Raw genomic sequence first — 14,857 nt, forward strand, 5'->3', positions numbered from 1 at the left:
AGTAATCTGAAGAAAAAGAACAAAGTCAGAGGCATCACAATTGCTGACTTCAAAATATACTATAAAGCAATAATAACCAAAACAGCATGGTACTGGCATAAAAATAGTGAAATAGCCCAATGGAACAGAATAGAGAGACCAGAAATAAACACACACACTTACAGCCAACTGATTTTTGACAAAGGCGCCAAGAATATACAGTGGAGAAAGGACAGTCTCTCCAATAAATGATGCTAGGAAAACTGTATATCCACATGCATGCAGAAGACTGAAACTAGATCGTATATCCACATGCAGAAGACTGAAACTAGATCCCTATCTCTCACCATACAAAGAAATCAACTCAAAATGGATTAAAAACCTAAATTTAAGACCCCAAACTGGAAGAAAACATAGGGGAAACATTACACGAAATGGGAGTGGGCAGCCCTTTTCTGAGGAAGACTGTAAAGTCACAGGCAACAAAAACAAAAATACACAAATGGGACTACCTAAAACTGAAATGCTTCTGTACAGCAAAGATACCATCAGCAAAATGAAGAAACAACCTAGAGAATGGGAGAAAGTATTTGCAGACTATACATCAGACAAGGGACTAATTATCCAGAATATATAAGGAGCTCAAACAACAGCAAAAAACCAAATAACCCAATTAAAAAATGGGCAAAGGATCTGAACAGACATTTCTCAAAAGAAGACATACAAATGGCCCAAAAACACATGAAAAAATGCTCAAAATCACTAATCATCAGGGAAATGCAAGTTAGAACCACAATGTGATGTCATCTCATCTCCAAAAGACTATTACAAACAAAATGGAAAATAACAAATGCTGGTGAGGACGTGGAGAAAAGGGAACCCTCCTATATTGTTGGTGGGAATGCAAACTGGTACAGCCATTGTGGAAAACAATATGTAAGTTCCTCAGAGAACTAAAAATAGATCTATTTTCCCACCCAGCTATTCCACTACTGGGTATATATCTGAAGGAAATAAAATCAATATATCAAAAAGACACCCGTACTCCCATGTTCACTGCAACACTATTCATAACAGCCAAGAGATGGACTCAACCTAAATGCCATCAACGGATGAATGAATTAAAAAACTGTAGTGGAATAATATTCTGCTATAAAAAGAAATGATATCCTATAATGTGCAGCATCACAGGTGGAACTGGAAACCATCATGTTACGTGAATTCAGTGAAGCGGCACAGAAAAGCAAATACCACTTGATCTTGCTCATATGTGGAACCGAAAAAAAATGTGGTTCGCATAGAAGTAGAGAATAGAATCATGGTTACTAGAGGTCAGGAGGGAGGGTTGTGTGTGTGAGGGGGGAGATGTGGTGAACTAATGGGTACAAAACTATGCTATCTACCCTAAGTGAGTTGTTGTGTATATGCATGTATTGCAACAACACACTGTACCCCAGAAATATGTACAAGTAAAGGTTAAAAAAAAAAAAAGTAAAACACAACAGATTTAAATGAGATAAACTGGAGTAAGCTTTAGGAAAAGCCATCATTTTCCTAATAAAAAACAGGGTTGGCTTAGCTGGCATACACCTTTGACCCTTTGCTCTTTCCCTTCATTCTTGTGTCTAATAGATGCCATGCACATATGTAGAAGAATGTAGTTCCCTGCTTGAAACTATGAAGACTAAAGTCACAGACTGTGACAAAGCAAAAAAGAAGAAACAACCTGGTTCCTTTAGCAATTACACTAAAGCTGGACCAGTTACCTTATAGGCTCCTTATTACATTACCTCTTATTTGATTAAACTGTGTGATTGGATTTCTATCAGGAGTGACCAAATGAAAATCTATCCTAAACAACTTGCTTTACCATTTTTTTTTTTTGTTGTTGTTGTCTATTTTAACATGTCTAGTTCCCCTCCCTGACCCCAACATTTTCTATTGGTAATTTTATTGGTATTGCATATATTTACAAATTAATTTATGGAGAATTGGGTTTTTTTATGATTTTGAGTCTTCTTTAAGCATATCATATACCTCTCCATTTGGTCTAGTCTGCTTTTGAGGCTTAAGTAAGATTTTTTTTTTTTTTTTTTTTTTTTTTGTCTTTTTCGTGACCGACACTCAGCCAGTGAGTGCACCGGCCATTCCTATATAGGATCCGAACCCGCCGCGCTCCCAGCGCCGCACCCTCCCGAGTGCGCCACCAGCTCGGCCCTTAAGTAAGATTTTAAAGTTTTCTTCATATAAATTTGCACATCGCTATACAGTGAACGTTTGTGTTCACCCAGAATTCATATGTCGAAACCTAATCCCCAATGTAAGGGTATTTGGAGGTAGGACCTTTGGGAGGTTATTAGGTCATCAGAATGGGTACCCTCAGGAATAGGGTTAGTGCCCTTAAAAAAGAGATTCCAGAGAGATCCCTCACCCTTACCCACCGTGAGACACAATAAAAAGACTGCATTTATGAACCTGGAAAACGGCCTCACCTGACATAGAATCTGCCAGTGCCTTCATATTGGACTCACCAGCCTCGAATACTGTAAGAAATGTTTGTTGTTCATAAGCCATCCAATCTCTGGTGTTTTTGTTACAGCAGCCTGAAGGGACTAAAACACACAAGTTTCTACTATAACCACTGTTTATTTTAATCTGCTATGTAATTGATACAAAGGGGAGAACAGATGTTTGTTCTGAATCCGAAGAGATCTGAAAAGTCTTTAACACTAGTTGAGTTAATTATGACAAAATCAGTCAAAGTAATCATTTGGTTAAGTATTCCAAGGTCAATTAGTAAATTAAAATTCAATTATCTAAAACAAAAATACAACGAGTACTTTCTATGATATATCAAACAAGTAAAAATTGTTCTCAAGGTTAAGACCTTCATAGAATAGTAAATAGAAGCTCCTGGGAAAGCTTCTTGCAAACACAAACTCAATTTTATGAAAACGGAAAAGAAAATATTTACCTCAATCTTGCTTGTGTTAACTCTTTTTAGTGTCTTTAAGATATCTAGTTTATAGGTATTCTCCAGCCTTCTTTATTTTTATATGATTACTAATATAAGCTCAGTGTATTCTCAAAGCACTTGATACTTTAGAATGTCTTATTCTTCATGGATCTTTAAGTTTTGTTTGACAGATATAAATATAAAACAGAAAAAAAAATCCCCACACAAATAAATAGGTAATTGCTCACTGTAATAAAAGATTCTTGGATGGATAAGTATGAGCAAATAATATGAGGTGAGAAAAACAAAATGTAAACTTCTAACAATTTAAATAGGCACGGATAAAATATGAAGTACAAGGCAAAATTCACATGACTATTTCATATATTTAAAAAAGATCCACCAGAGCAAAACACTGAATCTTCAAAGAAAATTTGCCCTCTTGCTAGCCTGTTTTCAGCACAGGCAAACGAAAAAGGATACTTTAGTGGATAATTTGGTGGAAGTCCCCGCTGGACGAAAACCTGGAGCTGGAACTATCGGGGAACGCTAAGCGACATCCAGATCTGCGCATGCTCTGCTGGTGAAGTAGCAACCCTCCTCCCCCTAGTCGGAAGTCCAGGTTTGTTTATTAAATTACGACTGTCGTAAACTGGGATTTCCTGACGACTTCCTGGCTTTACGATGACAACAACTGTGGCGGCCGGCAGTGGTAGATTTCAAAGTGCAAAGAGTATCCAAGATCGTAAAGAACAGACCCGGATTGCCAGAGCTGAGGTGTTGCGCCAGGTACCTCCGTTGGGGGCTTTTGTAGGAATTTAGATTTGTGGGAGTTGAGGGTTCCCGGGAGCTTGCCCACTCCCCCCTTCCCTCTCCACCTTGTTTGGGTGGAGTCTCTCTTTGCGATGCCGGTAAACTCTTATGTATCTCCCGCCCCCAGATGGTCTCGCAGGTTCCAGTTACTTATTGTCTTTTCAGGATGATCTGTTTCTTTTTCTCCAAGTTCCCTTACCTTCTGTGTCATCCATTTTTTTACATTTCTAATACCGGGACTGCGGACTTCCTAGGTACTCTGCTAGCCTGTCATTTTATCTGCTTTTATCTGAAATGTTTTTTTTGTTTGTTTGTTTCCAGTGACACATGTAAGGCTTGTTTGAGTAGACTTTGTTTCATTTCATTTGATGTTTCATTCTCTAGTCTTACTGTTGGTATCAATTCCAGACTTATCGTAAGCCCTTACTGATCCAAACAGGAGTTAACACTACAGACCCAGAAAATTTAGCCTTTCACAAAAGGTTGAAAAGTACTGTATTTCTTATTAAGATTGAGATGCATAGAGGTAACATATAAAGAATGGAGGAGGTAACCGTACTGAATTGTGCGACAGCTTATTCAGTATATAAGAAGTGTGGCGATGAAAGGGAAAAGTTGTACTTGGAGAGCAAGAGTGTTCAGTGAGAGTTTTTGATTGTGTTTGTTTTAAGATGATAAAATCTTAAACTAGTTTAAATGCAGATGAAAAGGAGCCAGTAGAGAAGAGGTAGAGAAGACAGAAGGGAGAAAGGGGTAATGACTACCGCTAGATTTTAATGGGAAATAGTGTGCAGTTAGAGTTGGACAGGTGAAAGGTTGGTATTGTTCCCTGATTTCAGCATATGTAATATACATGTATAATAAATATTCGTCATCTTCATCTCTTTGGTGTTTCAAGCAGTTTTTGGAGAGAGTAGGGTATATAAGCTGTGATAAATTTTACAGTAGAGATATTCATAGAGTTTGAGAAAGACCAAACCCAGCTTTGGAGTTTGGGAGAGAGAATGAGAGGGCAGGAACAATCTTCTAGGAAAAACTTTGCTTTATTTGATTATTGTTGAAGGATGAATAAAAATTAGCAATATGATAATTTCTTTTTAGAAAGATGATTCATCCTGAAGCATTTTGAGGGGCTGGATACTGGGGTGTGAGCAATGCGTATTGAAGGCATGGAGGTCAGTCTAAAGTCTAAGGCAGTAGCCATGGGGATGGTGAAGGGAAAAGAGATTCCAAGTCATATTTGAGGTAGGGAGTTTAGGGAGAGAGGAGGGTCTAGAATAGGTCCCAAGATTCTGACCCTGAATGATGGCTCCATTCACTGGAGATTGGTAATGTGATTGGTAATACAGAAGGAGAGGGCTTTTGTTTTTGTCTGTCTTTGTGCACTGGTAGAAGTAGATTCCTGGCAAGGAACAGACCGTTCATTCACGAGCAGGTAGGTATATATGAAAGCTGGACAGGTTTTTATTTGCCTTTTTTTGTGAAAAGCAGTTGGTTCAATTGGCAGTTTGTCTTTTTTGTTGTTGTTGCAGGCTAAAGCCAATTTTGAAAAAGAAGAACGGCGTAAAGAACTTAAGTGACTCCGGGGTGAGGATACCTGTATGCTACCTGATGTGAATGAGCGAATTGAACAATTCTCACGTGAATACCAACAGGCTTACTTGGTGTAAGGTAATCTGTCTTTTTTTGTAATTATTCAAGTTAATATCAGAAGAACAAGTTTATAGGCGTCATAAGATACGGAATGAATATCATATAGTTGGCATTACCGAGTAGTTTTATCTCTCTGGCAGAAGTGTTACAATATAATATTTCGGATATTATAACACTGAAAAGATTTTTTTACTTGAGTTGGCAGTGAGAATGCTTAGCTTTAAATATTTGTCCCACTTATAGCAAGCTTATGGATCTAAAAAATTATATATTTTTGTGTGGGGGGCAGCTAGCTGATATGGAAATCTGAATCTGTGACCTTGTTGTTATCTGCACCATGGTTTCCCAATTGCGCTAAATAGCCAACCCACAAATTATACCTTTTAACTTTATGTCTTGATTATTTTTTCTGTTTCAAGCCTTGTTTTCTCTTCATGCAATATTTGAAATTTGTTTTTAATTGACATAATAATTGTATATATTTGTGGGATACAATGTGAAATATAGTAGTCCCTCATTATCCATGGTTTCATGTTCCTCTGTCTCCGTTACTGGCCATCTATTGTTACCCATGGTCTGCCATAGTCTGAGAGTATTAAACGGAAAATTCCAGAAATAATTTATAAGTTTAAATTGCATACCATTCTGAGTAACATGATGAAATCTTGAGCCATCCCTCTCTGTTCCTTTATCACAAGAAGGGGAAGTACAGTACAAGATATTTTGAGAAAGAGAGAGCACATTCACATAACTTTTATTACAGTATATTGTTATAATTGTTGTCTTTATCATTGTTGTCTTTATTATTGTTGCTAGTCTCTCAGTGCTAAACTTTATCATAGGTACGTATATGTAGGGTTCAGTACTATTCTGCTGTTCCGGTCATCTGCTGCAGGTCCTGGAACACATACCCTGCTCATAAGGGGGGGAATATTGTATATAATACATTATTGTTAACTCTGGGCACCATGCAGTATGGTAGATCTTTAAAACCTATTTTTCCAGTCTAACTAATATGTTGTACCCTTTAGTCACCATCTTCCCTTTCTCCATTCCTTTTCCCTCCCCCCACTGCACCCTCCTCCTACAATTTTAATTAATGCTGTCTTATTTTATTTCTTTATGGCCTAATAATCTTGTATAAATTTTTTGGGGACCATAGAGGGCTATTATGTGTGTGTGCGTGTGTATGTATGTATGCACAGATATGTTTTGTACAAGAGTACTTCAAAAAGTTTGTGGAAAAATAGAATTGAAAGATTATACAAATCTTTCCAGGAAGTTTTTGACGTACCCTTGTATATATACATATGTGTGTGTGTGTGTTTATTTGGTTATATTTGTGTCATATGAATGTAAAAATAAATTAAAACCAAAATTTTCCTCATATTTTTCTGATAAGAAATCTCAGCTATATGATTTATTAGTAGTATACATATTATAGAAAGCATGTTATGATTTCTTGGAAGATTATACTTGTTTAGTCATATTCTTTGCCTCATTTCATGAAAGATTTAAAGTATTTTGGAACATGAGTTTTTTCCCTCAAAATGCTTTCTTTTAATGTAAGACAAAATTAAATTCCTTGTTTACCTGTTCAAAATGATTATTTATAGGAACATTCTGTGAAGAAAACAAAGAAAAAAGACAAGCATTCAAAGAAAGTAAAGAAAGAGAAGAAAAAGAGCAAGAAACAGAAATATGAAAAAAACAATGATTCATCTGATAGTTCATCAGTAAGTATGTACTAAAATTAACCAAAGAAGCTATTTGAAAAAATTTTATTTAAAGGCATAATATTTGGGAACTTAAAATATATATGAACTTAAAAAATATTGCTAGTTATGATATGAAAATATCTGGGAGACATCTACTTGGAGGTGTCCAGAAACTATTGGAAATGTGGATCTTGGGTTCCAGAGAAAGGTAAGAGGCTGGGGATATTATTTGGGAATTATTGCTACTTGGTGTCATTAGAATGGATGAAATCCCTAGGGGGACTGAAAATAAAGATGAAACACCAGCACTTAAGAGCCATATAGGAAGTAAAGGATGCTAAGTAAAAGTTGTTGAAAATTAGAAAGAGAAGCAGGGAAGAGCAGTATTATAAACATAAGGGAAAAGAATTTCAAGATATTTGAGAGTCTGTTACCCCTGTCTGTTTTTTCATAGAAGTTAATATTAAAATCTTTAAAGTAGGTTATGTTTATATACTCTGGAGCCAAAAGGAAGCAAATGCTGAGCTGGCTGCACTAAGCAGTTCTGGACTGAGAGGGCTCACTGTGGAAAACAAGACAAATCTTTCATACTTTTTTCAGGAAGAAAGGTTTTGCTTAGAGAGTGATGAGCTAGAGATGTTTATGGATGACTGGTCTCCCATGTCTGATCTTCATAGGGTTATCCTCTCATTGAATCACTGTAGTTCAATGTCTGGCCCACCTGTAGTTTCAGAAACTTTGGCAGTAGACTGTCAAAGATAATCACAGCTTGATATTAGTTAAAAAGGTGAAAACAGATTTTATTCAGTAACCACACCACTGATATTTGGAGAAATTGCTACGCTCCACTTCAGTTTGTGCAGAGATGATTTAGGTATTTTAAAGGGAAAATGAGGGAAGGGGGAGAGCGAAGCCTCGGTAGAGTCAGAAAAGTGAAAAATTACAAAGAGTTGGTCACTGTAAATTTGATTAGGCCAGCTGTGTTTGCTAGCTGGCAGTTTTCAAAGTTAGTATTCCGTCTTCCTACAGAGACTGGGAGACAGAGAGCCTATAATTACATTCAGAGGATTGGCTTTGAGGTTCTTAAGAGATACCATATTTACAACTGTACATTCTTTTTAGTAAATGCCCTAAGAAAGGGAGATCAGGAGCCTATCATCAGGTGTTGGCTAGAACAAGTAGTAAGTTTTCCTGGCAGCATTGAGCTTTCTTAGACAAGCATTTTACTGGGGGGCAAGGGTCATCCTAGGGACACAGTCTTATGTTGCTAGTAGCCATGCTAGAGTTCAGTTAAGTCTCTTAGTGCAGGAGGAGTTTGGATAGAGTTTTGTGCCAAGAGTTCTGCAGTTCTTGACATGCTTGATATGGTAATAGACCTCAAAAGCCTATCTTATATGAGAATATGGTATATTAATTCATAGTGAGGAATACAACTAGATAGTCTTGTAGACTAGCCAGTATATTTTGTAATGGTAGACATATTTATATTATATAGAAAAAATTTAAAAATATAACTCAAAACAAAGGGAGTTAAAAAAATCTTAAAGTGAAAAGGAGATAGGAACACTATTTCCACAATTGTGGGTTTGGATTATTGGCTCCATTGAGAATCTGATAAAAGCTTTTTGTATTCTTTCTCCAAAAAAACATGTACGTGCAAAATTGTTTATTTCAGTGGAGTTTATAAAATACCCTGAACTTTATGCAAGGATTACAGGTTAAGAACCCCCGGATCTGCCAGGCTGTCTAAATATTACATCATTTGATTTAGAGCACTTTATTCCCCATTGTCCATTTTTTTTCCATTAGTTCTTTCCTGGAAATAGATGTATATATTTTTGCTGCAACATATAGTATGTATACTTATATATACATAATAAGTTGTATCATACACACACACACACACACACACGCACGCACGCACGCACGCACGCACGCACGCACACCCTTAGAGCAGTTTGAATGAATGCTCTGTGCTCACACCACATTGAGGTGGATTGGAGAATGAAAGAGAAGCTTGTACTGGCAGTGAAGGGAAGGAAAGACAGAGGGGTAGCTAGAGGAGTCAGGGTTTTTGGAAGGTCTTTTTGAGAAAATGTTTTTAGGAGAGAGGAAATATTGAGGAGAATGATAAATTTTAATTAGCAAGGTCCCAGGGGAAAGGGTTAGCTTTGATCAGGAGTAGGAGCACCTCTCTTCTGAGCTAGGAGGGAAGTTGTAAAAAATGTGTGTAAAAATAGATAAATAAGGAGGTAGTATGGTCAGAAGGAGAGCAGATTATTGATGGTGTTTCTGCTTGTTGTTGTCTGTTTCCTTTGTGAAGTAGAAGGTAAAATCATCTGAGAAGGTATTTGGGAGTAAAAGGACAATTGAGGAAATGGTATAAATTTGAAATAACTTTGCTTAGATAATAAAAGAGAAGAAAAAAATTGCTCAATAGCATTGAGGATCCATGTGAGGCTAAAAAACATATCTTGGCTTTGACAAAGTCTTTTAATTTTTTTTCTTTTAACTTTTAAAATCAACTTTATTGAAGTACAATTTACATATAATACAGTGCTCATATTTTAAGTGTACTATTTGATGAATGCACCTGTTTTCCATGTCAACTGAGATGTGGAATGTTTCCACTATCCCATAAAGATCTTCATGGTCCTTTGCAGTCAATCTCTCTTCTATCTCCCTCTTCTTCCCTCTTTCTCTTCTCCCACTCCAGGATTGGGCAATCACAAATCTACTTTAGCACACTGTAGGTTTTCCTCTTCTAGAATTTCATATAAATTGATTTATGTAATATGACCTTTTTTGTCTGGCTTCTTTGGCTCAACATATGTTTATGTGATTCATTCATGTTATTGCATGTTATCAGTAGTGCCTTTCTTTTTATTGCTGTATTCCAGTGTGTGAATATACCACAATTTGCTCATATGTTTATCTGTTGAAAGCCATTGGGTTATTTTTAGTTTGGGGCTGTTATGAATAACATTACTTGGGTCTTGCTTATTTATGTAGCCTATCAGTTTCTTCCATTTTAATTAGACTGTTTTTTGCACTGTCCAATATGGTAGCTGTGTATGGTTTTAAAATTTTTAATTAAATTTATTAGAATTATTTCAGGTTGAAAATTCATTTCTTCAATCTCATTAGCCAAATTTTAAGCACTCAGTAGCCACGTATGGCTAGGTTAGTGGCTACCATATTGGACAGTGTAGGTAAAGAAAAATTCTGTTGAATAGAACTGGTTTAGATATTTATGTTTAATGTAATTGTTGATATGGATGAGCTTAAATCTACCATTTTGCGATTCCTTTTCTGTTTGTTCCATTTGTTCTGTATTCCTTTTCTCCCTCCTTTTCTTGCCTTCTTTTGTATTGAGGGTTTTTTAGTATTCCATTTCATCTCCACTATAGGCTTACCAGGTGTTCTCTTTTTAAAATTATTTATTATTTATTTATGGAAACATAATTGATTGTACATATCTGTGGGGTACAGTGTAGAATATCAATACCTATGTGCAATACATGATGTTCTAATCAGTATAATTAGTATATTCAACATCAAAAAAGGTAGTCATTTTTTGTGACCCTTCACCAATTTCTTGCTAAACCTCCTCCCGCTCCACCTCTGGTGGCCTCACTTCTGTCCTCTCCTTTTGAAAGTTCAATGAATTTTTGTAATTGTTTTATTCTTCTTTCTTTTCTTTTTTTATGTGTTTGTTTATTTTTTTAGCTCCCACTTGTGGGTGAGGACATGTGGTATTTCACTTTCTGATCCTGGCTTATTTAACTTAGCATAATTTTCTGTAAGTTCCTCCATGTTGCTGTGAATAGCAGTATTTCATTCTTTTCTATGGCAGAGTAGCATTCCACTGTGCAGATATACCACATTTTCCTAATCCAGTCATCCGTCGATGGACATTTAGGTCGGTTCCAACTCTTAGCTGTGATAAATATGGTAGTGTAGGTATCCCTTCAACATGATGGTTTCCATTCCTTTCAGTATATACCCAGCAGTGGGATTGCTGGATCATATAGCAGTTCTATCTATAATTGAGGAAACTCCATACTGTTTTTTATAATGGCTGCACTAATTTACTGTCCCACCAACAGTGTAGGAGGGTCCCCCTTTCTCTGCATTCTAGCCAGCATTTGTTATTCTCTGTCTTTTTGATAATAGCGAGTCTTAACTGGGTGAGATGATATCTCAGTGTGATTTTAATTTGCATTTCCCGATGCTTGGTGATGTTGAGCACTTTTTCATGTGTCTGTTGGCCATTTGTATATCTTCCTTTGAGAAATGCCTATTCAGCTCCTTTGTCCAATTTTTAATTAGGTTACCTGTTATTTACTGTTAAGTTGTTTGAGTTCCTTGTATATTCTGGATATTAATCCCTTGCCAGATGCATAGTTTGCAAATATTTTCTCCCATTCTGTAGGTTGTCTTTTCACTCTACTTTTTTTTTTTTGCTCTGCAGAAGCTGTTTAGTTTGATATAATCCCATTTTTAAATTTTTTCTTTTGTTGCATATGCTTTGGGATCTTATTCATAAAGTCTTTGCCCGGTCTTACTTCTTGAAGTGTTTCCCCTATGTTTTCTTCCAGGAGTTTTAAAGTTTCAGGTCTTATATTTAAGTCTTAAATCCATTTTGAGTTGATTTTGGTATATGGCAAGAGGTTAGATGTACCTCATTTTAAAAAAATGCTTATTATGCTCTGCCTTCAAATATAATATCATTTTGCATTTATAATAAGAACTTCAGAACAGTATGCTTCTATTTCTTCCTACCATATTCTGTGCTATTGTTATCATACATTTACCTTCTACATGTGTTATAAACCCTACATAGTTTATAACTTTTAACATAATATATTGTTATTATTTTTACTTTACATACCCAATTATCTTTTAAATAAGTTATACATGTCTTTTATATTTACCCATAGATTTATGATCTCTGGCATTCTTTATTATTTTGTGTAGGTCTGAATTTCTGTCTAATAAAATTTTCCTTCTGCCTGTAGAACTTCTTTTAATATTTCTGATAGTGTAGGTCTGCTGACAGTAAACACAGCTGTTGTTTGCCTGAAAATTTCTTTTATTTCATCTTCATTTTTTAATGGTACTATTACTAGATACAAACTTAGGTTTATAGGAGTTAGAGAGCGTGAAGGAAATGGAGAAGAAACAAAGAGTGGGAGGAAAAGAGGAAAGTGTCTTGGAAGTCAAGAAAATGAGTTGTCAACATTGTTGTCTTCAGCAGAGAGGTCTAGGGTGATAAAAATGTTAACATTTTGTTGAATTGGCATAATAGAAACAATTGGTGAACTTTGAAGAAGTTTCAGTAGATTAATGGCGACAATAGTTATATTACAGAGTTTTGAGAAATGTATGAAAGTGATAGTGTGAAGGCAGTAGATGTATACTACTCTTTCAAGAAGTTTGTCTGAGAATAGAAGTTGGAAGATGGATTCCTGCTAGAGCGATACATAGGGTCAAGGAAGTTCCCTCCTTATTGCTTCAAAAAAAAAAAAATGCTTGAGCATATATCAAGTCCATTAGAGATCTTTGGTTGAAGCTATAAGAGAAGGAGATAATTGATGGATCAAGGTTTTAGAGGAGCAGGTATTTGTGATCAAAATCTTTGGAGGAGGACATGCCTTGAAAAGGAAGAGTTAACAGGAGGTAAGGATAGGTGCAGCCATAAATAATTTTGTCGGAGATTGGTAGGAAGCTAAGGTAGCCTCATTTCTCTTGATAAGGTAAGAGGAGAGATCATTTGCTGAGCTTATGGGGAATGGGCATTGGTAGAAAGCTTGAGGAGGGTGTTGAAGAAGGTAATGATATTTGCCGATGTATTAAGCTATGTGCTTGGAGACACAAAGTATGCAAAAGCAGATGGTTCCTTTAAACTTACAGCTTAGTGTGAGAGTGAGATATTAATCAAATAGTCACATAAATGAATGTAAAAATGATTAATGCTTTAAAGGAAAGTCGTAAGAGAATAGAAGAGAGAACTGACCAAGGACCAGCAAGGGGAATTCTACTTGGGGTTCAGAGTCTAGCTTAACTGAAGTTGCAGATCATGGTGATTGGATTTATCCAGAGCTGGAGACTGGTTGCAGCTGTCGTGATGAAGCAACTGGTGGCTCCAGTTAATGAATTTCAAGTGGTTGGTCAACAGCTTGTAAGATAGTGAAAATCTGTAATTATGGAAGAAGGCCTATGACAGAGTCCTGTGGAATGCCAACTTTTTAATTATTTTAATTTGATCTTAGCAAATTGGCACTCTCACAAAGAAAGTACTTTTTTTTTTTTTTTTTAGATTATACTACCCTGTTTAGTGGTGACCTCAAGAATTAGGAACCAGGTATCTCTAAACTGATTTGACCATGGGTAGACCAGAAATACATTTATAGTGATTATCTTAAAAAATTGTAACTATAAATATAAATAACTAGTTGTAAGGTTTCTATAAGTCCAAATCAAGGCCTGAATGAGTGAATAAAATCTGCTTTGCTATGGGAAACAGTTGGCAGCTGAGGTAGCAGAGCGCAAATATGTTTACTCCATGTGGATTATACCTTTTGACAGATGTATTTATGTTCTGTAGTCAAAGAACACTTTAGATAGTTTTCAAGAACTTTGCAGAATGGAAGAATATTGGTCTCATTCAGGAAACCCAGATTCTAATGTTTTCCTTGGTATTCACTCACTTTTTCCTTTCTTGGCTTAAAGTTTCTCAGCTGTACATTAACAGGTGGTTTGTACTAGGTGATTTCTAGGATCTCTGCTACACTTATGTTCTATAGCTCCAAAGAATATATAATAGATTTTAGAGCCAGACAGATCTAGATTCCTAACTGGGTTTTCACACTTGTATACCATGTAACTTGGGCAAATTACTTAATTTGGGGGAGCTTTCCTTATTATAAAACCAAAAAAATACTTTACAGTGTTGTGTTAAGAATTCAGTGTGATAATATATGTGAAAGTATTTAATGTAGTACTTGACATAGAAGAGTAGACTGGTACATTTGTTGAAAACAAACCCCAAAACCTGGCATAATGATCAGCACATAGGGGATGTTGACTAAATACTTCTCAGTTGATTTAATAATGTGGTATTTAAACACAGTTAGCAAAATGCCTTACTAGTTGTTACCTGAAATCTCTGCATTTTTAGATCCAGAGAAATCCCAAAATTTGAAACTTAAGGGCAAACTGCAAACTTATTAACTTCAATGTCATTTCCTCTGTTCTGGAGAAGCAAAGATGTGAGTACTCTTGATGTTGGTAGAAACTAAAGCTCTGTGCTAAAGTGAATTCTCTACATAGCAGTTCCAAGTCTTATTTTTTGCTTTCCCTTGTCTTGATAATAAACTTATAAGAAAATAGAAATAATTTGGTTGTGTTTTGTGGCCTTAACCCAAAGTAGTGGGTTTACATGTTCTTTCTTAAATTTTCAATGTCATTTTTTAAAGGGGAGATACAGTGTCAGAATTTTCTATGGGAAGCTGAATTTCTACCCCTTAACAATAGCACAGAAGTTTTATATGAAAATATTCAAATTTGAAAATTTTTCTCATGTGCTAAATATTCTTAGAGCTCTGAAGATGAGTGGGTTGAGGCTGTTCCTTCCCAGACTCCTGGCAAGGGAAAGTCCTGGAAAGTGAAAGATGAAAAGTCTGAAAAAGAAGATGACAATCAAGTTATTCAGGTAAGCAAGTCACCTGATTTT

The 14,857-nt window shown here is 35.9% G+C and overlaps 1 pseudogene; it reads left to right on the forward strand.

The window, feature by feature from the left end:
- The first annotated feature begins 3,629 nt into the window (after window positions 1-3,629).
- The window catches only part of LOC134375402 (CWF19-like protein 2), a 97,827-nt pseudogene continuing 86,599 nt past the window's right edge, over window positions 3,630-14,857 (forward strand).

Source organism: Cynocephalus volans, chromosome 4, assembly GCF_027409185.1.
Source record: "Cynocephalus volans isolate mCynVol1 chromosome 4, mCynVol1.pri, whole genome shotgun sequence".
NCBI classification, from domain to species: domain Eukaryota; kingdom Metazoa; phylum Chordata; class Mammalia; order Dermoptera; family Cynocephalidae; genus Cynocephalus; species Cynocephalus volans.